Source organism: Corvus hawaiiensis, chromosome Z (genome assembly GCF_020740725.1).
Source record: "Corvus hawaiiensis isolate bCorHaw1 chromosome Z, bCorHaw1.pri.cur, whole genome shotgun sequence".
Lineage (NCBI taxonomy): Eukaryota > Metazoa > Chordata > Aves > Passeriformes > Corvidae > Corvus > Corvus hawaiiensis.
Genome location: NC_063255.1, coordinates 47,369,180 through 47,394,301, shown reverse-complemented (window position 1 = coordinate 47,394,301; position 25,122 = coordinate 47,369,180). Strand labels below are relative to the sequence as shown.

The 25,122-nt window shown below is 41.9% G+C and overlaps 1 protein-coding gene and 1 long non-coding RNA gene across 9 annotated transcripts in view; one reads left to right on the top strand and one right to left on the bottom strand.

Annotated features, from left to right (window-relative positions):
• The window catches only part of PALM2AKAP2 (PALM2 and AKAP2 fusion), a 271,083-nt gene that overhangs the window by 167,598 nt on the left and 78,363 nt on the right, over positions 1 to 25,122 (top strand). The window contains exon 1 of one of the 8 annotated variants that reach the window (XM_048292529.1): positions 8,652 to 8,744. The exons of the other annotated variants lie outside the window; for them this stretch is intronic. The gene's annotated coding sequence lies outside the window, so the exon portion shown is untranslated. Of the gene's footprint in view, positions 1 to 8,651; positions 8,745 to 25,122 lie in introns of those variants that run through there. 8 annotated transcript variants of the gene reach the window in all.
• On the bottom strand, positions 4,264 to 8,521 carry LOC125320331. Its single transcript, XR_007201077.1, has 3 exons — positions 8,262 to 8,521; positions 7,339 to 7,420; positions 4,264 to 5,406 (listed from the first exon to the last, which is right to left on the bottom strand). It is a non-coding gene; the product is annotated as an uncharacterized LOC125320331 (long non-coding RNA).

Below are 25,122 nucleotides of genomic sequence, written 5' to 3'. Positions count from 1 at the left end.
CTTCCTGGCTCTTCAGGCAGTTTCAGATATATCTGGCTACTATGCCCACCATGAACAGGTACTGCTGAAATTCAGACACAAAATGCAGCAAAACACCGAGGCAAGGTAGAAGCCAACATCAAAAATAGTTTATTTCCTGCAGCCGATTCTTTCCCAACTGGCTCCTGCCCAGTCTCATCCCTGCTTTCTCAGGCTGCGCTCCCCATCCCATGTCCTGTCTGAAGCTCACCACCTCATGCTGAAGTCATCAGAGCTGGGCTAGGTGATGGAGAGGAGGATTCATCTGAGTTACTGAACCGCATGTCACAGCACACAGCTAAGAGTTCATTTCCAGTTATTTCTGCTAATTGCTCTCGAGAGCATCTTTGTATCATCATGGAGGCAGGCAACATTGGTCAGGGAAACCAGTCATTCAAAGTGATCAGGCATTATGTTTGACCCCTGGCATTGTAGTTTTATTCTTGTGACTCTGCATGGAAGCTGTCTAAGCAGAGTAAGAACACTGCCAAGTGGTACCTGTGTAAAACATGACCCCCTACCTCCACATCCAAGACAAATAAGATTGCCTGCTCCAACAGTGAGCTAGACATTAAAATGCACATCACTTTTGTAGTGCAGAGTTGGATTTCCATACAGAATACTGTGTATATTTAATCAGCAGACCTATTATCAGGTTCTTGTATCATCTTATTATAGCTTCATTTTGCCTGATTGCACTTCTGATGATCAGAAAATACAGTGAAGCTAAGACTTCAGCTTGTTGCAGGGACAGCCAGTCCTTCAGCTGGCCATAGGTTTGGTCATTGGGCCTGTTCTCTTTCTAATTCAAGAAAAGGACACATCTTTAGGAAACTGTGATACTGTTATTTGAGGGGAAAAAACCACATTCTTGTCATGATAATTTCTTCTTTGAAACTATTATCCACTTCTTTGAAATATTATCCACTCTGACTTTCTGAGAACCTTCAGGCAGTCTTGGTTTCCTCAGCCACTTCAAGTGTTGCCATCCACTCTGCAGCAGACAACACATTCCAGTTGGAGGCATTTAACACCATTGCAATAGTGCTAGAAAGAATAAGCATTCAGCATTTTGTCTTTCCAGGGCTTGGTAAAGTGTGTTGAGAAGGTAGCTTAAGGCTGAAGATTAGCACTTCAACGTGCAAAACTCAGAAGATTGAGAGATACCGAGAATTTGCAGGACCATTCACCAAGACAGTAGCAACATAAAGGTGAGAATGTTAGGAGTATGGCAAGAGGGCCCTGATATTCTGTGTAGTAGGGATTTCAGTCACTGGAGCCTGACACAGTTTCCCATGTAGGAGTAAAAGCGAAGGCAGAAGGATTTCTCTTCTCCGTTATTGTCAGAGGACATCTGTGGTAATGCTCCAGGAAAAGATGTCATGACAAAATGTGCCTTTCTGCATTTAGTTAATGTATGGAACAGAAGTAACCACTGTGTTGGCTTTGTCTAGTAATTAGATGTACAGAATTTAAGAAAACTGACCTGTTTTGGAGGCTGCTACTTGTGAGCTGAAAAAGCTAGGAACATTTCAATATGAGCAGGTAAAGTTTAAATGTTACTATTTTTAATAATTATAGAAGTAGCTTAGTTGTCAGCTTTTGTTTCTTTTTTTCTTTCCTGCTTAAAGTTTTGTGTAATGTCCTTTCCTGCTCATCACACTTTCTTGCCCCAGACACTCACAATTCCTCAGTTCTTTCAAAATCCACCTGTCTTTCTCCACATGTTCATTATGAAGGTCTTTTTTTGCTATGACTGCAATCGATTCTAATCAGGCTTCTTTTCCAGTTTCTACTTTCTACATAAATTCATGCAGGTGTTTCAAAAACATACATTTCACTCTTTCTCTATCACTAGATTTCTTCACAAGATCTACACAGGCCTATTGAAAGCCTCTGATTACATTCTCTTCATATTTTTCCTCTGTCGCAAGTCCCAGGTTCCCACTCTGCTTAGTTTCTGCTAAAGCTTAGTTTATGCTAATTGTTCCTCTTGTTTGCTGTCACTTTTACTTTACTCCACTCTCCTGTGTCTCCCACAGTTGCTTATCTCCCTTATCAGACTCTTTTTCCTGGGGTGCCTCTGGCCCCAGATTTTCCTGCAGGGGCAGGAGAGGTCTCTGCACATCAGCACCCATTATTGCTTGCATTTTGATAACATCAGGGGCCAGATAAGAAATCACTATGTTGAATGAGATAAACTTACTAAAAGAAAGCCATTCTCTAGTCCAGGTCTCAGTAAACACTTTGGATCCCTGTAAGAGCTATGGCATAAAAAACTTCCAGCTCCTTCTTCCATCACAGATTTGATCAATAATGGCAACAAATTATTTTTGTGTTGTCTGTGCTTGACCTACTGGAATTTATAGTTATATTTATAACTCAGTTTTTGCAAATACTATAAAGATGAATAATCAATGAAATACACTATGTATAGGTGTTTATGTGTAGATACTTAAACATTTCTGGACTGTACATTTTGTGAATTGCCTACACAAACAATTTGACCAACTCTACAGGACTTTCTTTTAACTATAGAGCCTAATGCAGGACAACACTGTTTTATTCTCTGCAGACAACTTTATTCTTTGTCTTGTCAGTTTTATTGTTCCACTGGTCGTGAATAAAAGCCTGCATCTGTTCCTCAGGAAGGACTTAATCCAAAGCTTATTGAATGCATTGGAAGAGTCTCCATTGGGCTTTGGATCAAGCTCTTTAGTTCACAAACAAATGCTTTTTGTGAGAATATGCTATTCAAGTATTGTATAGAAGAGTTACAGAGGTTCCCTATTTCTAAAATAATGACTGCTCTTTAAATCTTTTTTGCTATGCCTGTTCTGTTTCAGGAACAGTGTGCAACTGTACACAATTGTTGAAGTACTGTAGTCCATGTTTATCATGCCCCACCAGTTGGTATAAAAGTGGAATATGTAATGCTGTGGTAACAAGTAATGCTATGTTTATAAGGCTCCTCCTATGCAGACAGTAATTCGAAAAATATACAGAGATACACTTCCTGCCCCTAAGGATGATCAGGCTCAATCAGGCAAGCTGGGACATCTTTCAGGACTGCCTTGTGTTGGTGTTATTGATGAAGCAGACTTGAAAGAAGGGTTTGTAGAATAAAAGAGAGTTACTACTGAATGGGATTTTTTTCCTATCCTTAGGAAAAGGAGCAGACTGAAAGGAGTCACAATAGGGGAAAGAAACAGGGGCTATTGTGGAAGAGAGTACAATGAGACAAAGATAAGGCAGGAGTAATCAAAGCAGAAACATTAGCTAGAGCAAGACAGTAAAGAACTTTTAAGTGAAACTTTACAGCTCCAGATTCAAAATGACTGCATTTTCCACAAGGAGGGAGATCGTGAGTTGGTTATGCAGTGGCATTCCTGCAAGCTGCAATAAAATAGATTTTTTTCCTTACAATATCTCAGGTACTGAATACTTCTTTGGATTTCTTGTGAAGGGAAACTAACAGTTCCCGTGAATCGAATAGAACATGATGCCAATGAAACTTGGCTGGTTTTTCAACTGCAGAACAGAGTAACCTCTTCACGTGGGTGTGAAGTTACTACTGGGTATTACCCCTGTGACATAATTGCTTGCAGTAAAACACACTATACTGTGTGGTAAGTGCTTGCAAGGTTGCACACGTAGTTTGTAAGCTGATGGTGACTCAGACAGTTTATGAAGCCAGTACTAAAACATTACTCACTCAAGGAGTCACATTTAAGCCAATGAGATTACTCATGTAGTGAGTGGCTGATAGAGATCTTGCCAAGCTATTCCACCGCATAATAGATGTATGTAAATGAGCCTGTTAGTCAGGTGAATAACTTCAGAAAGGAATTTTTAAGTTCATTCTATGTATGAACTTTTTCTATTTGAACTCCCTAACCACAGCTGAGGTCCTATTACATTTTGCCAACTCCCACTAACAGGCAGTCCCTATCCTAAAATTCATCAACTCATATAGACAAATAAGGGAATGTGACTTGCCTTCAATCACATCACAAGTCAACAGCAAGGCCAGGAATAGAACAGGGATCTCCAGTCAGTTTTCTACCAGCAGCTCCCTGCCTCTGTAATTCACAACATTTAATCCCTGCACTGAATATAAAGCATTTATGAATGTGACCTCCAAACTTCCTACAGCTCTTCTGCTGACTGACTGATGGATCTCTGCATTCATTAGCTTTATAAATGCACAGAGAATACACTGAAGTACCATTTTCATCTCACACATATTATTAAAAGCTGGTGCATTCTCTCATCCAGCTCATCTGCATGTTTTCCTGCAGTCAGAGAAATAACCAGAACCACAAGAAAAGGAAAATTAATTTAATCACAAAATTTCTGACAGCCAGTCTAAGACCCTTAAAAAATCTGCATCCTAAGCAAAACTCATTTTTCATATTCAGTAGAATTCAGTGTGGAGACTACCATATCAAACATCACTTTTCAGGACTGCATTTCATTTAATACATGATATAAAAGTGCCTGGCAGATTCAGCATCATTATCACAGAATTTTCCTTCCTTTCTTTATTCTGCATTGGTCTCAGGATATTTTAGAGCTCACAGAGAACAAGAATAGTGTGCTGGGCTGTAAACAGCAGCCTGAAAAAAATTCTAACAGGAAGAAGTATCCTCTTTGAATTATTCTCCATTTGAAGGTTCACTGCATAACAATAAAAAACTCTGCCTCACTGAAACCAGGCTCCCATATACTGACAGGGTCCCAAAGCAAAGACTCTGAGTAACTCCTATGTCTCCTGGATAAAGCAGGAGCAGCAGATACAGCTTCACTCCTTTCTCTCCCTATTTCTCTCTCCTTTCCTCCAAACATCTTTGTCTTTCATTTCCTTCTCTTTATCTCCCCATCCTGAGTTGCCCTGTGTCTCTTCCCGTTCTAACTCCAGGCACTCTTGGTTGGCAATGGTTCCACCCTCTTTCTGCCCATGGAAGAGCACACATCTGTACAGAGGCAGATTGTAAACTAGGTCAGCTTATATGGCAGAGATAAAAAAGAGTAGGAATAAGAGCCTTTTTGTATAATAACAAGGTCTCACATAAGCATGTGGCCCAGTTGTCAGAGATGCTGAGCATCTGCTGTTACCACTGGCTTCAGTGACTAGTCCTCATGTCCACAGGCAGCATACACAGAAAAACATCCTCAGTTTTGCAGTCTCCTGCAAGCAGAAGTTCAGATACACAGTAGCAGTTCCTTGATGTTCTCCAAGGCTCCTACTAATCTCAGGATCTGTTTTTGTCAATTTTTCCAACATGTTCAGCACAGTCTTGGGATGTAAATTCATCAGTCATTGGAGGAGAAATGAGGTGATACTGGAGATAATACCTTTTCAGTTCACAAACACATAAAGCAGGCCTGAAATAGAATGACAAGTGAGGAACTGTCATGTGAGTCTTAAAAATAACTATTTTTCTTGGCAAATATTTGGTTAATGCTGCTATCTTTATATTCTTCCTCCTTTCAGAGTTTTTAGGACAATACCAACTAATCTTGCAATTCATTATTTAAGTAAAGGTATTTTAACATTACAGTGAAAATAAGGGAAGGCTGCACTCTGGCAAAGATTAATTGCTCCTTCCCCTTACCTGAAGCTCTCTCTAATGCTGTAAAAAAATTACAGAGCATTAACAAACTGCATCAGTCTCGTTTGTGATACTGCTTTACCTAACAGAAGAAAATCTGTGCTGCAGTCACATGCATCGGTCCAATCTTGTATGAGTCCAGAAAGCAGGAAGGGGACAGAAGGTAATTGTTGGAACAAAAACATAGAGGGGTGTGAACCCAGGAAGAGGAGCTCTGAAATTCCCCCTTCAACAGTGTAACATTGTTGGTTTCCACTGATTTTTCTCCACAGTCCAGTATGCCCACGGTCCAAAACTTGGGGCCTTTAGAAAGCAGAAGACTTGACAATGCTTATTTTAATTATGATTCTGAGGCCTGGATGGGACCTTTCTGCATGGTTCTGAAGGTTCCCACAAGTAAAAAACACTGATTTATTTCTTTTCTGCCCTTCTGATAACTGCCTTATTCTGGTTTTAGTAGCTGAGGTTCCTAAAAACCAAATAAACACAGTCAAACCTGTGAAACATACAAAAAGGATGTAACCCCCATGCCCCTTTTCCTCTTTCCTCCACACCCCTATATTGCCATTTGGGCAGCATGCCTATCTATGGGAGTACAGACTCTTACACCTGCAGGGCAGGATGGTGTGCATGATCAGCAGTGCATGTCCACGCACAGGTGCAGCTTTCCTTTGCTCCCTGCCTGCTCTGCAAATAGGCTGAATGGGGATGTACTGTGGTTCTAGCACCTTATCCTAGAAGGACAAAGGCTAAGAGTCCTGTCTTTGGGCAGATAACTGCATTGCAGACATTCCTGGGGACATTCCTAGGCGGCGCAGCTGAAACACCCCTGTTCAGAGCTGATGTCTCGTCCTCCTTCCTGTGCCCCATGCTAGTGTCAAGTAAAAAATGTTCATTAAAAAGCCCATCCTTGGTCCAGAGAATTTACAACAAAGTCTGAAAGAGAGAAAACAGATGGCTTCCAGTAGGAAGAACGGCAGACAGTTCCCTGGGTCAAAGACCTTGGTGGGGTTTTGTCTGTACCATACTCTTGAGCGCTTTCAGACACATACATTTGCAAAGATATGTAGTTGATTATTAAGATAGCTTCTTACTTACATTAATAGCACCAGCTTACCAGTCCGCACTTATACATGTATGCTTCAGTTTCCTTATACCATTAGCTTTTACTATGAACCATTTTCATTATCATACAGCACTCAGGTAGCAACCATGCCTCTGTGCGAGCATCTGTGTCCTTGAGTTCTCAACAGAGAGTGCAGCAGCTGAATTAGCAACAGCAGCATGTAACCTCCCATTTAAAACACTAGCGACTGAAGAGTGGAGGGTAGAAAATGGGACACTAAACTTCAGTACAGACTGGAGAGCTAGAGGGCTGCAAACCTCGTGCCTGTACTGTCCAAATACAGAGATGCTAATTGGGTTAGAACTAAAGGACACCTAATGCAATCTATCTGAGAAGAGTCAACACTGCTGCTGTAAAGTCCTGCCTTAAACAAACCTTTTGGTGGTCTCTGAAAAGGTCAACAAAAACGTGGATAAGGGTGATCTAATTTCCGTATCAGACTGGGTGTCTAAAAGGTTCTTGACAAAGGCTTTTAAGGAGACTAAGCAGAGAAAACAACAAGAGGGAAAGCCCTGGTATAGCTCAGTAATTGCTTAGAAGATAAAATTCAAAGTACAGGAACAAATCACCAGTTCTCACAATGGAGGGAGGTGCTGGATGGTGTAGAGTTCTGCAAGAGTCAATGTTGCAATGTGTGCTGTTCAGTGTGCTCTTGCCTTACCTGGGAAGGGAGTCAAACAGAAAAGTTCATCAGTGGTACTCATTTGGCAGTAATAAGAGGAAACATTGTGAAGAACTATACCTGGACATTATGAGACTGAATGTGCAATATAAGAAATCCAGTATAGGTGAATGTAAAATGACACACATGGATAAACAGCCATTAAAAATGGTGGGCTCTGAGCTGGCATAAGTAAAATCTCAGGGTTATGACAGGCCATTCCATAGAAACATCATGTCCTGTGCTCAAAAGATCCTCATGAAGTATTGTCAAGAAAAAACATAATTCTGCCACTCTATGAAGGCATGGTTTGATCACATCTTACATCCTGCGTATTTCTTCAACTCAAAATTAGATCTATTAGATCAGGGTCATGCTCAAGAGTGCATCAAGGATGGTAAGAAGTACAGAACAGTCTGTAGACAAAGGTCCCCATGAGCAACCTACAGCTCTTCAGCCAGGAAGTGTATGATGTCCAGTGATTACAGTGGAGATCTACAAACCCATGAGCAGCTCTAAGAGAGGGTTAACTGTTCCCCATATCGAGCTGCAAGAAAGGGTTAGTTGTTCCTCATCTCCAGCACAGGAGCTGAGGGGATAATTAAGTTTGTATTGAAACCAAAAATAAAAGGCAGAGCTTCTTCATAGGAAGGATAGCAGGCCAATGGGAATCTTTGCAAGCATATTTGGGTTCAAGGCGATATTGAAGAAGCCCAGGACAGTTGTACTGTCTATTGAAAAAAAAAAAAAAAAAAAAAAAAAAAAAGCCAAACCACACCAATAAAGCGGGAAAAGAAAGAAAATCAAACCAAAACCAAACAAAAAGAAAACAGCCCGATACCGGCGGCTTGGAAAGCCCCGGAGCTGCCGGCGGAGTGGAGCTCCCACCCTGCGCGCTCCTCGGAGGCGAGCCGCGGGGCCGCGTTCCTTCCCTTCTCGACGGGGCTCGGCCCCCCCGGGCCCGGCTCCCTCCCCTCCCGCCCGCCGCGGGCATCGTAACAGGAGAGGCTCGCAGGCGGAGGGTAACCCGAGCGCGACAGGGCGGGGGCTGCGGGGGCGGTCGCGGAGCCTCCGCACGGAGCGCTTCGCCCCGCGGGACGGGACGGGCGCGACGGGACGAGGCGGGGCGGGGCAGGACGAGGCGGGCGGCGGCTTTGCCCCCCTCTTTCGGCGTCGGCGAAGGGGGCGGGCGGGGAGGGAAGTGGGAGGAGGAGGAAGAGGAGGAGGAAGAGGAGGAGGAGGAAGGGGGATCCGACGTGCCGGAGCTGCGCGCGGAGCTGGCAGCGCACGCTGCGAGCCGGAGGAGCGGGAGCGGCTTGGATAGGTACCTCCGAGCGCCAGGATGCGCGTGTGTACGCGCGGCCGTCTGTCTGTCTGCCTGGCTGGCTGTCTGCCCGCCTGTGTGTGAGTGTGTGTGTGTGTGAGAGCGCGGCTCCAGTGCGGAGGGAAGGGAGGCGGCGGTGGCTGCGGCTCCGGCGAGTTGGCCCGCGGAGGGTTGCGGGCGGGAGAGGGGAAAGCGGACTAGGCAGGGCGAGGCGGGGGAGGTAAGGGGGTGTCGGCAGAGGTGCGAGGAAGGGCAGGGGAAAAGCGAGGAGGGAAGATGGAATCGCGGGGAGGGAGCGAGGAGGAGAGGAAGGGAGAATGCAGATGCGCGGAGGGGAAGGGAAGAGGCCAGGAGGAAAGAGGGGATGCCGAAGGGGGAAATTTCTGCCCTCGCCATCGGCAGCCCCGCGCGGTGTGCCCGCCAGCCCCGCGGGAGCCCCCGGCGTGCATGGCCCGGGTGGGGGGCGGCGCGGACCGCCGGGAGCTGCCGGACGGAGCGGGGGGGCGGGCACAGAAAGCCGGGTCTGTGCGCGCATCCCCCCGATGTCCGCGGGTCGGGGGCGGCTCTGCCCCCGCCTCGGCTGTGGCCGGGGGCGCCGGGCGTCTCCGCTGCCGTCCCTGGGGGGGGCCGCTGTGCATGGGAGACGGCCCGGTTGTGGGGATGGAGGGGACGTGTGGAGGGGGTTCAGCAAGATCCTGAGAAACCTGTGACGTAATTATTTTTTAATCAGCATGTTTTTTTCATGGCGATCTCAGTTTTTCCTGGACTCCCCTTTTTGAACAGAAAATCCCCTGTATCTTTGTTCCAAGTATTTCTATTTTTAGATTCCTCTGTAACAGCAAAGCGTGAGTTCTAAATATTTTCTTTCTTTTTTATTTGGCCTCTGCTGAAGACCACTGCAGTGTAAACTTTTTTGAAACACTGGTGTCTCTTCCAAAAAAGTTATTGAAATTACTACCGAGGTGAGCGGGCCGGCAGCTATTGTGGGTATACCAGTGTGTTTGAGTTCCTGATAACATTAATCATTAGCCGTAAAGAGCAGTCATCATGCTGAAGTTAGGTTTTTATCTTAAGATGAAGTGCCTGTCAGGTCCCAGAAGTTGTACATTACGGCAATAAGTACCAGCCTAATGTTAGAAAAGATAGAGCATATTCCCCTAGTTGTGATTTTACCTATGAAATAAACGTGTTGTTTTATTATGAGCGCTGATTAACAGTTCAACGTTGTAATGATATTCTCTGATTCTAGCATTGTCTCATAGCTCTGGTATGTCAATTTGTATTCATGCTGTGTAAGTGTTTTGCAGAGGTTTTGCCTATCTGGCAGGGATTTATTTCAATTTCACAATTGCATTTTCTGATCTCCACAGCCGCAGGAACCCAAAGAAGTTGTATGTATACATCAGTATCTGTTAAAGCACGTGACTTTTTTTTTCCTAAGAAATACAAGTTATTTCGTAGCTTTTATGTCTCTGCACACAACAGAAGTTACAGCTGAAATTGTGTTCATTTAAGTGTATTCATTGCAAGCATTTCTGACCACTCAGTATTGAGTGTTTTTTATCGATTTATCTTCATTTTATATTTGAATGCCAGTCCATTTGCTGCCCTGACATAGCCTCTGACAAAGTAAGTTTTCAGAAATTTAAAATGTTACATACAGATATTGGCTTTTGACAACTGATACCTTGTTTTTTATATTAGTTTTCCTAGCTATCCAAAGAGTACAGGTCCCAGGTGAGCTCTTAAGTAACTTTAGCCATCTTTATAGATACCTTATAATAGTGCCAGTAAAAAATAGCTTTTGTGGCAACTGGTGGTTATTTCCCTTCACTGTGAATGTGCAGCCTCTGTAGGAAGGGGAGTGTGCAGTTCTTTTAAATTACTCAAAAGTCCTGTTGACTTCAGCCAGAGTTTTGTCTAAGTTAAGAATACAGGATTGTATGACTTACAGCATGAAAAGTACAGCCAGCAGAACCCTGAGCAGTTTGATGTATACTTTGATCATAAGACAATTTGATTCATGCCTGGTTTGTCTTCTCTAAACTGCAAAATTCACTTTTGCTACTGAAAACACCTGCTGATTTAGCAACTGCTATTGATACTCCATTTATAGCAAGACAAGAAGAGCTACATAAAGCAACATCTAGAACTGTCCCTATTATTACTATTCACAGTGTGATTTTTCTCTCATTGATGTGCTGCTGTACTGATTCTCAGGCAGTTCTGACTTCAACTGACTGGCAGTACATTTCTGGTTGTGGGATAAAGTGGATTGTTCAAAAATGGTATCTCTCTCTTCCTCCCTCCCCCCTTTAAAAAATGAAGAGCCATGGCAGCTGTCTCTTCTAGCAGGCTGTGCTGAAGGGGGGTATATCTTTGTTCTCATGAGCACCCTGTTTCTTGGATGCCTAGAGTTCAACTTAAATTTTGTGTTATTTTGATACAATTTTCATTGTTTGCTTCCCATTTTTAGGCTGGTTTTTTTTTTTTTTTGTATTTATTTCAATGCCAAAACTTAGTGAAGATTCCCTAGGAAATTATGGACTCGCAATTCATTGAGGAAAAGTCTTTTCCAGTACTCCCACCCACAAGGAGCAAGTCCATTGAAGTTGATGTGGATAGGCTTGGCATTGAAGTTATGGGGGCAAAAAAAGTTGGCCTGTTTATTTATGATGATGCTGGCTTACCTAAGTATTGCATTAGTCCTGTAGAGGGATGTTCTTAAATTGACTGCTGACCTAGGCGACTAGAGTATAATTCTATAAAATTAAGTTTCATTTTGAAATACAGCAGCAACACTGAATGAATGCCAGCAGATGCAGCTATATCTATAATTTATATTTTCTTTGAGCCATATGCCAAAATGGTGTTTTTTCTCTTCTACAGCTCCAAAATTTTAAGTCATATATGCTTAACTAAATGTAAGACTTTGGTGTGCATTGCTCCAGTAAATTAGCATTTGAAGTTGAGCAGAGTCCATACTCTGTGGACTGTCCTATCTGGGATTCTTCTGCTGCTAAGAATGTATTTCACAGTACAGCTTGATGGGGAGGGACCTGGAGAATGATTCTGCCAGTGAGTCTTTAGTGAGGAAGCAAACCTTGCAGTCTTCCTCTTGGGGGAAGTCAGTTAGGGATAGTTTCTGTCTCAGCCATCTGAAAATGGCAGATGTCCAGTTGTAGTTGGTAACATTAACTATCCCCGTATTACAACAAATGGAAAGGTTTTTACAGAGAGTGAGATTGGGAATTTTTGGGTTTTTTTAAAACCTAGTGGTAACTTGTCATCATAGTCATTTTAGTTGACTGGAGGAATCTAGATGTTCACTAAGACTGCATCTAAAGGCCCTTCCAGTATTTTCTGTCATCAAGTTAAGAGTTGTGGTTATTCAGTACTGAAATGTGTACAAAGCTTTCAAAAATACACATTGCACACAATAACTTCAGGAGACCACAGGTGTATCTCACTCCATCCAGAAAAACAAGTGTGAATCCTCAGTGCTGAAGTTTTTCACCTGTAAAACAGAATTCTTGTTTCTTCTTTTTTCTGCTCTACATTGGACAATCTTCGGGCTTTTTTACAGTTTTTGCTCAAACCCAGTATGTTGAAACTGTAATTTCAGCTGCTACTGCAGACTTGTTTCCCAAGTAATTACATTCACAATGCTTGGCTTTTAGGGTAGTATGACAAAATTTTAAAAAAGAGGATACCTTTTTTATGTTACAATTCTGCATTGTCAACCTAAATTGTTATTTTTGGTGGTGAATAACCGTCATTAAATCTGTTACAACTGTAAATCATGCCATCCTTAAGTTTAAAAATAGATAATTTTATTTAGGTTTATAATTAGTGAGAGTTTAGAGTTCACTTTTTGTTTATTTGATGACAATAAGATACTGGATTAAGATACTGGGAGAAAAGAGAGCTGTATCTTCAGAATAATTCCTGAGAAATGTTATTAAAATACTGAAGTGTGACAAGACTCAAGTGCTGCATTGTTTAATGTGAGACTAACATACAATGTTGTGTGAAAGTGAAAGTTTTCCCTAGATACTGTACTGTCAGAGAACGATTTATTTAATCCCTTATTAATAACAGAGAAAAACAATATTGTATTTAAAATAAATCAGATTTCCTCCAAAACATATCTACATCTTTAGAAAGGTTAGGAATATTGCTTTAAAAGACATTCACAAGCTCTGGGGAAAACTTTGGTATGTGCTACTGAATCACGAAAGTGTATCCTGTTCATTTTGGAATTTTCTTTCCGTCTTTATCTAATTGACTAAAGAGATGAATCATGATCCGGGGGAAAGAATGCTTCCAAAGCTCTCAATTTTTTTTACCTCAGAATCTGTTGATTCCGCTGATTTCTTTCAGGGCTCTGGGCATCATGATTTTCCTATTATCCCTTGTTTCTGGGTTTAAAAGGGAAAAAGAGCAGAAAGCTTTGTGTGTAAATTACTAAATTCACATCACCACGTGTACTTTGGAAGGGAAGGGTTCTCCATGTTTTACCAGCTTTATTCTACATGTTTTTGTGTTCCTTTATGTAACATCTGTTTGTATAATTTCTGCATGAATCAGGAAAAGTTTTTAAGGGTGCAGTGGATGTAGTACTGGCAGGGAAGGGTGGCTTATATCTGTCTCATTTATTCCCTTTCTAGCTGCTAAAGTTTACCACTTTAACAAAATTGAAAACAAAAAAAGCCTCCTGCTGTGGTAATTGTAAATTATCTTTAAACTGGCAACTTGTTAGGGTTAGACTCACTTATACACACAGACACGCACACCCCCTAAAACAAACAGGCAAACAAAACCAACCAAGCCAATAAATAAACACCACCAAAACCACAAACACCACTGCTTCAATCACTGGGTAACTAAGTAGGTACAACTGTTGACTGGGCCTGGATGCAAATGTACCTGAGGACATATGCAGCTTCCTTCCTAACAGTTCTTCTCAGAGAATGATACTTGACAAGAGAGATGTTATTTTTTATCCATTAAACCCAAGAGTTCAAGTGGATGTCTTGTGCCTCGTTGTCTGGGACAGCTACAACAGCATGGTCTGAGTTGAGCTTAGTACAGCCACTTTTTCCCCAGCACTCTAGGGAAAAATACAGCTCCATCTGTATACATGCTTGGAGTGCCCTATTTCTGTGTCTCCTTAAATGTGGAGCAAGTTTAGTAGTGCCAGTTGAGAAGAATTCCCTAACAGAACTGCTAATACACAAACCAGATCTACCCATCTTTGAAAAACCTTCACTTTTAAGAAGTTCCTTTTTTTTAAAAGAAGTGCTCTTCTAGGGCAGGCTTCAGGAAGATGACAGACCAGACACAGGAATCAGGTGAAATGTACACCTGTATTAGCATCCTGAGCCTAACTCTACTGGCATACTAATTAAATAGATGTACATATACTAATAAAGCTCGCCGTTTTCACACAAGTAAAGAATGAAAGATTGCTTTTGTTAAAGTCAGTCAGTTTGTAGAGACCTTTTGTCTCTCTAATGCTGTTCTGTTAGGAGTATATCACTGTACTCTTGTAGCCTTTTAAGAGACAGTGTAAAGCCAATCTCAAACCTTTAAATATTATTCTATCAGCTTTCCTCAGAAATAGGTCATTTATTTCCAATTTTAGAGTTCTCTATTAGCTGCTACCCTGCCCCAAGAGTGAGTGCAAGCGGAGGATTTTGCTGGCAATGCTCTTGAGAACCCACATGCTGGTGTGGGAACCCACAGAGTCATTTAACCTGATTTTAAAACCAAGTGTGTGCAAGGTGAACAAACCATTGTGATTTGTGCCATGGTTTGATGTTCTGACTGTCCCTATATTTTCAAGACATGTGTCAGTGGCTCAGCTTGCTCGCACTGAGGAGAGGATGACTATGGCCAAAATACCAAGGAAGGTCTGGAGGACCAGGTGCATGAATAGGAAATGCAGCCACAGGAGTTCAAACACATTCAGGCCTCAACACCATGTTGTTTCAACTGTTCACAATGTGTGGCTGAGACAGGGGCACACCAGGGCATGTTCCCAGCAGCATTGTTCTGTCATGGCTTCGCTGAGCAGAGACTGATCCAGTTCTTCATTGTTCCTTGTTCCTGCTGCTGGTTGCTATCATTAAAAAGAGAAATTGAGCTAAAGTTATGGTCTGACTTTTCCATCTACTTGAGTATTGTCAGCATTTTCATAGAGTCATATATTCATGTAGGTTGGAAAAGGCCTTTAAGATCAACAACGGTGAAACTATTTATGACAATTCTGTATTTTTCTGTTGTGAAAGCAGTGAATATACTGAACACACTGGTCAGTGTATCAGTGGAAAGTAGCTTAATCAAACCACCCATTTGGATCTGAAGAGCAGCCCTAAAGAACCTGTTTTCCTCTAAGGGTGATCCTCCTAGAAATTTCAAAATTACCTGAGCTACCTCTAAGCTAACTAGATGGAAAAAGATTTTTCAAGAAGTTTAAGGGCTTAAAATAGATCCCAAAATGCCAAAAATGTCAACTAATTAAAAGATATTTTTAATTTAGAGTGAGAACTATTTAGATGCTGTTCTTTCATTTGATAGGTGCCTGAGCTCTCCTGCATCTATTTGATGTTCCCAGTCTCCACGATGCTTCCCATCGCTATCTTACAACCTGTACTTTCACTTGCACTCTTCTGTTTCAATTCCTGGCCTTGTTTAATTTTAAAAAGTCTAACAGAGACATACTAGCTTCCTCTTATGTACATTATTGCCAATGAAAGCTTCTTCTTCCTCTCTGATTCTTAAATCCGTGAGTCCCCTCTGAATCTCTGGTGAACCATGGCTCTGAGGAAGCAGAGCAGCAGCCACACTTCTGGGGAGTTCTTTGAAATTTGAAATGCTTTAAAAGAGGAACCAGCCTAGACTGAAGAAGTGCCCATTCACTTTCTGAAAATGAGACCTTGTAACAACATTTTTGATGGGCACTCTGAACACCCCTATCCTGCTGCCTGTTCGGTTTTCTGGTGTGATACATTTGTAAGGCCCAGGTTTCTGCTCATTTTGATGTATAAAATGTGCTTATCAACTTGGTTGATGAGAACAGAAGTGGCATGGTGCAGCGGCTCAGAGTGCATATTGACAGACTTCTAGTGAATAGTTCTCACTTTAAATTAAAAATATCTTTTAATTAGTTGACATTTTTGGCATTTGGGATCTATTTTAAGCCCTTAAACTTCTTGAAAAATCTTTTTCCATCTAATTAACTTAGAGATAGCTCAGGTAATTTTGAAAATTCTAGGAGGATCACCCTTAGGGGAAAAAAAATCACATTTGAAGTTGTCACTGGAAAGCTGACAACAGCTACTGGCATATTTAGACAGTCTTGAAGCCAGTTTGTGGCAAGATCAGCACATAAGCAGGACTCCCCAGAATTTAGCTTTGGCAGTTAATTCCACAGACTTTTTGCTTACTTCTTGGGTCTGGGTGCTGGTGATAAGGAGTACAGTTGGATTCCAAATAATATTTGGTGACTGAGCCAAACTAGCCCAGTCTTTCAGAATCAAGTGTGCTGAAGAGACTGCAGTAGAATTAATGTTTCTTGTAGGGAAGTTCCTTGCTCTTCTCTTTTTGTCAGATGTCATCAAATGCCTTCTGCTCTGAATAAAATGGTTTTAGGCTATTCTGCCTGTCATTCATTCTCCAGCCCACTCCATTATTCAGGGGATTCATCTGTATAGCAGCAACAGTTCAACAGCAAAATTGCTTTGTTTCCCTGGTTCTTGTGGGGTATGTGGAAAACTCAGAAATTCAGCTGTCAGGCATGTCTTGCCTACTGTTGGTGTTGACTCTGGCAAATCAGTGTATCCTGCTGGCCTGGGTAAGGGATGTGACTTTGCTGTGGTGAGCTGGATAGGGTTTGTATTAAACTGTCTCCTGCTGGAAACCTGTTTTCTTTCTGGAAGAAAAGGATGATAGGACTGTTCTCTTGTGTGCTCCAAGACTCTGTATTATCCAAGATTTCTGAAGAGAAATCAAGCCAACTCCCTAAGTTCTTGGCAGTGTGAACTGTCAAAAAAGGGACTTTCCAAGGGGATATTACCAACTGATCACCAGCAGCCTGGGATGTAGGTCCTTGGGGGCAGAGGAGCACGTACACATTTCCCTCCCTATGCCTTTGGGACGTGTTTCTGCAGAAAGGAAAACAGGACTGGAATCCTGCAGGTGCAGATGGTAACGTGTGAATGTATCTGTTGTCATGTTAGGTACTGGTAAGAAACCCAGAGGCAAAAGAGAATAAATAAGTCTTGTCACATTAACTGCTCATTTTCTATTAAAAACAGTGGTGAGTGTGGAAGAAAGAGAGTGAGAGGAGGTTACTTATGCTAGTATTCAGTAAATTGAGAGCAAGATGGCATTTAAAGCTGTGGCAAAGTTGCATTGGCCAGAAGTGTTCATCTGCAGATGCAGTGGATCTGAGATAATTAAAGACTAAAGCACTTCTACCAGTATAATCTATGCCATCTTTTCCTCTGTGTCAGCCAGTGACACATGGACAGCACTCATGCTACAGTTCATGATCTCGAGAACATCAGGGTTGGGCTCAGGTTGAGCCCCACTCTCAGTTTTGTGTGAAGAAATTGGTTCTTGAATGGTCCACTTATTGCAGATGCTGACACTTCTGCAGAAGAAGTGTGAAACATCAGACCAGGGTTCACTGCTCACACCTTTTTGAGGGTTTATGTCTTCCAGGCACAGATGCAACTGCTGGTCCAGACTGGGAGAGTCAAGAGTAAGCACTGAACACCAAAATGCCAAGTTACCTCTGCAGGTGCTTGCCAGCTCTTAGGCTATGCATTCTTAAGTGGCAAGGACTTGTAAGCCTAGTAGGAGTGTAACAGCAGGATGCAGTTGGATAGCTGTATTTTATGGATGGGGACTGACTGTGGTCAAAAGGCATGTATGTACATGGGTGCTTTGCCCAGTATCCCATTGGCATCAGCCATCTGTCAGAGTGCAGCTGCACTGGGAAATGCATCATGCCGTTTAAATTATCTTTCTAGATGCTGGATCTAATGAATAATTTCCTTTGGAGGCAAAAGGGAGGGGAAGAAATAAAAAAAGGAGACACTGAAGGGCTTGCAGTTTTTATTGTGGCAAATGTGAGTTTGAAATAGTGTACCTGAATTTTTTAAAGAAGAAAAGGGGACCCAGTTTCACTGCAGGAGAGCTTCACTTTGCTAGGCATGATGCCAAGATTTTATAGTGACTCAACGGTTTCACTCCTCAAGAACATGGTGGTGGGCTCTTGTTGAGAAATGGTTAAAGGATCAGGGGCATGGATCATTGGAAAAGCTGTGGGAAACAGAACTTTAAAAGAGCTGTACAAGCAAATGCCTACGTGAGAAAAAGCCTGCGTGAGAAACAGGCCTGACAACAAAAAAGGAGTTTTAAGGATGTAGTACTGTGCTTATAAGATGTACTAACCATGAGGTAGGAGGTAGAACTCCGATTTCTCAAGCTGTAACATTAATGTATCTAATATAGGCAGAAGCTTACCAATGTAGTCTTTTATCTAACACCAATCAAGCAGAAACAAGAAAGTGTTCTCATAATTGTAAGCCAATCAAGAACTGACAAGCATATATACTAGTACTATATAAAGTGCCTCTAGATTACCAATAAACGAAGCTTGCATTATCAATCACATTGATTGTCTGCATGTCTTCCCTCGCCTAAGTAAGCAACAGGCTCCAGCAACAATGGAGCTCCATTTTGGAAGGTCATGCTGATAAAATTTCTCAGGTTCCTCCTAGTCAGGCAGGAACTCAGGCATTTTAGGTAGCTGGGCAGTACAGAAACAGGCTTCTGCTGCTCTGTTGCATTTAACGTTTGGGACTAGATGCTGGGCGATACAGTTTGCATTGGTTTGGTGAAACAGATTTTGTGTGTATATTCTGTTGCTGGACTTAAGTTAGTTTATGCTGTAGAACAATATTTGAAATTTTCTAGTAAATTCATATTTATTTTGATTATGTGGGGTTGATATGGAGCTTACCATAGATGATAGGACAAAAGTCACAAGAGACTAAAACCAAATTTTTCTTTCCTCCAGCTTTCGGGAAGCCCTAAGGAATGAATGAAATCCTCTCTTACTTAACTATAGAGCAGCTTCACTGATAACAAGTTTTGGCTTGTTAACTGTAATTTTTTTTTTTTTTTTTAAGCTTTAAAGTTTTAGAACATTTCCTGGACTGCAGAATTAAAAACTAACAAAGATATTTAGATTCAGAGTGTATTGCAAAGATCAGAAGAGTCAGAAAGAATGACTTCTCTGGGGCTTTTGTTGTTCTTGTTCGAATGATGAGGCTTATACCCTTCTCTGAAAAGCTCTGATATATGCTAGCCCTCCTCCAAATCCTTCAAACCCAAGGCCCAAGCTTCCAGTAATGCTAATGGGTAAGGATTGGCAGGAAAAGACCCTGTGATTTTCCTCTGTACTAACAAACACAAATAACAGAAATATGTTATTAGTCTCTCTCTGTATTTCCCGCAGTCTGTGTCAGTGTTGCCAGGGTTTCTTTGGTTTGGCTATTAAAAGGATAACAGCAAAATATAACTGTCCTGGGAGTGGCAGGGCAGGATCCTGGTTCTCCTGAAATCTGTGGTGGGAAGGAGATGGTGGGTAACATCATTGCCCTGGAGCAGCTCTGCTCAGGGGACTGACCAAGCAAGTCAGCTTGGCCAGGGCAATGGTGCTGGCTCAGAGCCTTGTTCAGCAGGAGGAGGCAACTCTTGTGTTTTCCAGTCTGGGTTGCCTTTGCGATGTCTGTCTCACTTCTGCATTTCTGGCCTCTCATTCTACAGGGCAATCTGTGTCCTCCCTCCACCTTTAACCTGTTTCTTGTCTTGCTTCTCTTCTTTTGGTGTTACATGAAGGGTTTTTTAAAGTGTTTGCTGGCACTGGGTGTCGAGAGCCTAAATAAGAGTAAAGCATATATATCCTAAGTCCTTCCCAGCCCTGGTCACTTTTTGATTTGTGTGAGGTTGAGAGGAAGGTTGAGTCATTTTCTTCAGGGGAGAGGTCTGAGTGTTCAACTGATACTGTCAGTCTCTTGCTCACATAAAGCTGTGTGTTTAAAAAGAACCATGATGTATGACAGGAGTGGTGGGAGCACCCACAAGAACCTTGTCAGCTGAACTGAGTTCTGCTGCCAGCTGTGCACCAGCGAGTGTCCATAACTGCCTGAGCTGCTGAAGAGTTATTACGGATCTGGTGGTGTGACAGAGTAAAAGATTTCAATCCTTGTCACCATGACAGTCCTTCAGTCTGATTCACTGTTCACGCTGTACCTTGGGCAGCTTGACTGAGGTATATTTTTGCTCCTAAGATATTGCCTACATTTACGAAGGCTTTCCTGGAATGCAGTTACTAGGCAAGCCTTTTCACTTTGCTGATACTCTCCTGTATCCACATTTTGAGCCTCAGATGAGTATACGTGGCATGCATAACCCTCCTCCAGAACAGGAAGCCAGGAGGAGACCTTGAAGGCTAGATCTTACTGCTTGTCTCCTCCCAGAGTGCTGCTTCCCCTTTTCAAAGGGTAGAGCAGGAGCAGTGCCCTGGTTTGGGGGAGTAAAGCCCCAGGGTGCCACCTGACACAAGCTTATACAAGAGTTGATTTAAGCAGCCAAAAAGCACAATTCATCTATGCCTTTCTGTTTCCTTCTTGAATATAGCCTTCTCAAACAGCTGTGTGTTACTGCACTACTGTTGGTTCTTTCAAAGAAAGATCAGAGCTTCCCAAGGAAGAGCAGCAGTTGGCTTTTACTCCATCAGTGGAAATTACCAGGAGAAGCTGCATCAGAAATAGGTTTTCACTAGAAAAAACCTCTTAAAGAAATTAGTAAGAGTAAAGGTTTAAATTTTGCTCTTAAATTCTTGCTCTTGCCAGTTGCAGTATTGTTGCTGCAGACCAAGCAGTTTATTCACAGGACCTTTTAACAACCAAAATTAAGAAGGTATGTATGAACCCCTGTTAGTCCCAGCATAAATTGGGAATGCTGCCCATGTGCTGTCATTTTCTTCCTCCTTGTGGCGGTAAATTTGTCATTCTTTCAGAATGGAATACCTTGCTACTCACTACTTTTGTTGTTCTTTGGTGAAGTCACATGCATTTTCTCACTTTTAAATACAAGTTGCTCTGGTCTTGTGTTTATACATTGCTAGGATCTTCTCTGAGCATTGTGTGGGTACTTTTACTGAGATCGGTGGGATTTCTGATTTCTTATGTGATCATAGCTTTTGCCTTTCCTTTGCCTTGTTTTCTTTATAAAATTAAGTCAACCTCTGTGATTAAACTCATTGCATAGAAGGAAAAAATGTGAGATGTTTCCTGCAAACAATTGATGACAAACTCATTATACTAAGCTTGCTGAAAAGGAACTTTTTTTTGGAAGGTGAGAATAAAGGAATTTCCTCCTCCACCCTTCTGCTGTTGAGCTGTAAACTGATATTGTTGAGGGGGAAAAAAGTTGCTCTAGTTTTCCTCAGGATATTATCATGTGATTTTAGTGAAAACTTTTAAAGATACAACTGCCACTCTAAAGGTTTCAGTTTCATGCAGGATTGAAAAATTAGTTCCTGGTTTACTTTTAATTTCAAGCATAGTCAGTTCAGTTGACAGCCCCTTCTGAAGGCTCAGAGATTCCCTGGGTTAACTTTGTAGTTCAGTGAGAATCAAATCTCTTTCATAGCACTTTTCATGGAACAGTTTCATAATTATTCCAGCAGATAGATGGGTTTGCGCTGGCAGAATAGTGAAGCCACACAGAGCAAAGTCGTGGGGTTTTTTAAGAAGAGCATGGCTACAACTTGGTTTTGTTAGTCAGTAACAATTACATATTGAGCACTTTAACTTTTTATTAGAGGCTTCTTAACCAAGTCAAGTATGACTGTCATCTGACACCTGGTGCAAGAAGTTCATTTTGGATCCAGCCTGACTACCAGAGAGGGAATGGGAAAATGCTTTCTAAGGGTGGTAGTGGGCTAGGGCATATTCCATTTTTGTATTTATCAGGCAAGATGCCTAAACTAGGGCTTGACATTACCTTTTTTTAGTTTGTGTTTAAGTCACTTTTATTGAAACACTTGCTCAGCATCAGGGTCTGAGTCCTGTGATGTCCTGTGCATGTATTTTACTTTATCAGACTGTGAGTAGGTCCACCATCCCACCTTTTCCTGTTTTCCCAGTACCCATGGGATCTCCCACAGACACAAGCTGTTGCAGAAATGTAGATCCCAAACTCTTGTTCTGACATTTCTCTCAAAACTCAAATTGTCTTTAATTTATTTCCCTGATGGTCTAGTTCCTGTTACCATTCAAGTGAACGAGCAGGGATAGATTAATGCTGCTCTGAATATTATTAATAGTTCATTGTTACATCCCTAATTAAGATTGGAAATTGGATTTAAGTAATTATATAAACCCGTTATAAGCTTGTGTCCCAAAATCTAAAGTAGACAAAATAGAATAAAGACAGCAGATAGAGCTCATTGCTTACTAGACAACACTGCCACTGATAAACTCCACAGAGCTCTCAAGTACTAGCAAAGAACAAAATTACCTTGTCTCTGCCTACTAGTTCCAGCAGAATTCAAACCTAAAGCATTTTTAATGGTTGTGATTGACAGGCTGCAATTTCTACAAGTCTTGGTTTAGGTAACAAGTCACCTCCTCCTCCATGCATGAAGAGCAGGAGGATGTAAAATGTGGGGTAGATCCTTAACTGCAGCCTCCTAGGTTAACTCTTACTTTTTTTTGGCTATACTTTTAAAAGTCAGCTGTATCCCTGCCTGCAGGACCAACCAGTCCCAGAAGATAAAAGAAGCCTTCAAAGGTTTGCAGCATTTTTTTTCCTATTGCAGCACAGGAGGATCACCCATACTGCTTATTGCTTATTCAGACTTCTACACTGCTAGAATCAGGTATTCCTTGGCTCCTGGTGGAACAGGCATTCATAGTTTAAAACATCTAGCCTTTTTTGTGGTTCTGGACTTGTATTCTTGTAGCCTGAAACTGTCACAAGATGAAGCTTTGGGAAATGGTTAGAGGAAAACAGTGAGGCAGAGGCAGGGTGAAAGGAAGCTCTTATGGTTTGAGGCTGGGATGACGTCAGGAAGAATAATTGTTTTGTACTCTTTAATTGCTAGCATTTACTCATGCAGCCTGAGTTGACATGGGTGGGGAGAACGTGGTGTGCCACATCTGCACTGACTCATGGGGCAGTAGTCACCTGCCCCCTCAATTATTTTTGGCTTACCGTGAAAAGTCCAAGGATGACATAAGCAGGGAGAGTGAGATCCAAAGCCCTTCATTTTGTTAGCTTGGACAGTGGCTCAGTTACCAAATGCAGCGATATTCGAAGCAAAATGGGAGTTCAAGGTTTTTTCTCACTTACGTGGAACAGTGGTAGGACAAGCTTTCAAATAGCCTCTCTAGAGGCACATGGATAGCAAATAACACTACCTTGTACTTGGTTCTTAGGTTTTCCTAAAGCATGTCTGTTGTCTACCAGATGCTTTGATCTGTTGAAGAGGAATTTAAAGAAATATGGCACATTAAGTTCAAGGTGGTTTTTTTAGTATAGAAGTTGTAGGACATCACCTATATATTGCAAAAATATGAACATATGCAAGTAGAAACAACCAAAAGTTAGCCTTTTTTATGCATGCTATTTGCTCAAATTGGTGTGTTTGCATTACCTTACTTGCGTGTGTCGTGGTTTAACCTCAGCCAGCAATCAAGCACCATGCAGCCGCTCACTTATGCCCCCACCCGCAGGACTGGGGAGAGAATTGAAAGAATGAGAGCTGGAAAACTCATGAGCTGAGGTCAAAACAGTTCAGTAAAGAAAGTAAAAGCCACATACACACAAGCGAAACAAGGAATTATTTCACTGCTTCCCATGGCAGGCAGGTGTTCAGCCATCTCCAGGAGAGCAGGGCCCCATCATGTGTAACGCTTGCTTGGATAGACAAACGCCATCACTCCAAATGTTCCCTCCTTCCTCTTTCTTCCCTACAGCTTTATGTCACATGGTCTGTAATGTCCCTTTGGTCAGTTGGGGTCACCTGTCCCAGCTGTGTCTCCTCCCAGCCTCCCATGCAGCCCCAACTTCCTCACCAGTGTGGAAGTACAAACAGCAGAAAAGGCCTTGGCTCTGTGTAAGCCCTGCTCAGCAATAACAAATACAACTCTGTGTTATCAACCCTCTGTTCAGCCCAAATCCAAAATACAACCCCATACCAGCCACTGTGAAGAAAGTTAATTCTACCCCAGCCAAAAATGCACAGCATGTATCAACAGTTCAACTAAAATAAAGTACTGAAGCAAGCAGATTTTGAGGCTGAATCAGACTCAGAAGATTTAGCTAGAACAATTTGGAAGGGGTTCCTGTAAATGGAGAGTTATTTAATTTCAAAGTAAGTTCCCTGTAATTTCCTTGTTAGAGGCTAACTATTACAAAATGTGAAGGGCTTCTGGCTCCTTCCCACACATATGATTTCCATGTCAACTCATCATCTTGATAAAGCAGACCACATGAAGCAGATTTGTCTCCATGTCAATGCAACTGTCTTCATACAGCTGTGTGTATACAACTCAGTTAATATTTTAGTGCCTGCTGTTGAGTACCAATGGTTCTTTTGAGTTGAAGGAATGCAGATGAGTATTTTTTATTTGAAAGCATGTGTGCATGGTACACCATTTTGTTTGATCTTCAGAACAGTCACATAACTGGAAAAGGTTGTAGATGCCAAATATTTGGTTATCAGCATTGATAATTTCCTTTATTTATTACTCATTTCAATGTATTCTTTAAAGCCTGTTTCATACTAAAGAAGAGTTGCTTAGCTAACTGTGTCCATGGTATGTCATACTCTGGAATAATTCCCAACAGCTTTGACAGGCAGTGAAGGCTGTGCAGGAACAGTGAGGCCAACAAGAAGTTTTCTGTTGATTTCAGGTTGATTTAGTTGCCATTTCCCTACAGATGGCATGACTGATTTCAGAAAAGAAGCTGAAATTGGTGAGGGAGGATGGAAGTCTAATATCTAATTAGGGCCACTCTGCTTTTCATCAACCTGCTGGTACTCTAGATGAGAAATAAGGCTGATCAAGTTTATAGGAAGAATCTAAAGCCAGGAGAAAGTGTTGTGTCATACGACCCTTATGTTTTTTAGTCAATTAAGACACCTCACTGGCAAATTTTGGAATTTCCCTGGTGATGCATAACTGGGACATTATTGAACATGCAGGGGAAAAGAAATTTAAAGGTTGACATCTGTCAGCAGAAATTAAATGGAAAATATGTGGGACAGCACTTGCAGGAGTGGTTC